We start from the raw sequence: 852 nt of genomic DNA, 5'->3' as shown, positions 1-852 counted from the left end.
TAACATACACATGTGCCACGTGTATGTTTGAGTGATGTTACCACAGTAGGAGTAAGAAATAAGCAGTAAGTAAATGGACCAATCACAATCGATTATTCTTGAATCGTAAGAATGGAATTAGCTAATTTGTACTGCTTATTTCTTACTTCTACACCTACTCCTTACTCCATCTATTGTAGATCGGGCCTTATACTGCTGTGCTCCCACATCTCGCCTCGGCGCGGTGCGGCAAGACGTAGGAGCGCAGCGGTATAAGTATAAGCAGAAGTGCGTTGTCTTCCACACGCGATATCCGCGCGCTATATTATTAGGCTACGCTGTGACTCGAGCGGTGCGTCCTCTACTATTCAGCACACGCTTTTCCTTAATATTTCGTAGAGGAAAATAACAAAAAGCGACATATGCCTCCTAAAGCGACATACCTCTATCCCTTATAGAAATAAAATACTAAGAATCATTGATTAATTACTTATTTTCAGTATTAAAAGTACAATATTTAGTAATACTCTGGGATTCAAATACAGCTTTTAGTACTCAAGTATTTCAATATTTAATGTTACAAATCCTACCTTATGCTTAATTTCAATATTGATATGTAATATTTCGTCCAGTGATAAAATACTTACGCAGAACATTGTCAATATTTAAATACTAATAATTAAATACTGTTAAAATTAAAAGTATTAACTCAGACAGCATACAATATTAGTAAGTTATTAGATAAATATTTATTTTGAATTACTTTTTTAAAATGTTACATATATATATATATATATATATATATATAAAGAGAGGAAAAATTATGAAAATCTATATTCAAAATATTATTAAAATATAGAAATATCTAAATAT

The sequence above is a fragment of the Odontomachus brunneus genome, unplaced genomic scaffold (genome assembly GCF_010583005.1).
Source record: "Odontomachus brunneus isolate Ranch 3 - 2012 unplaced genomic scaffold, Obru_v1 Obru_scaffold_061, whole genome shotgun sequence".
Classification (NCBI taxonomy): domain Eukaryota; kingdom Metazoa; phylum Arthropoda; class Insecta; order Hymenoptera; family Formicidae; genus Odontomachus; species Odontomachus brunneus.
The sequence above is the reverse complement of the archived record's forward strand: the minus strand, read 5'-3'. Positions refer to the sequence as shown.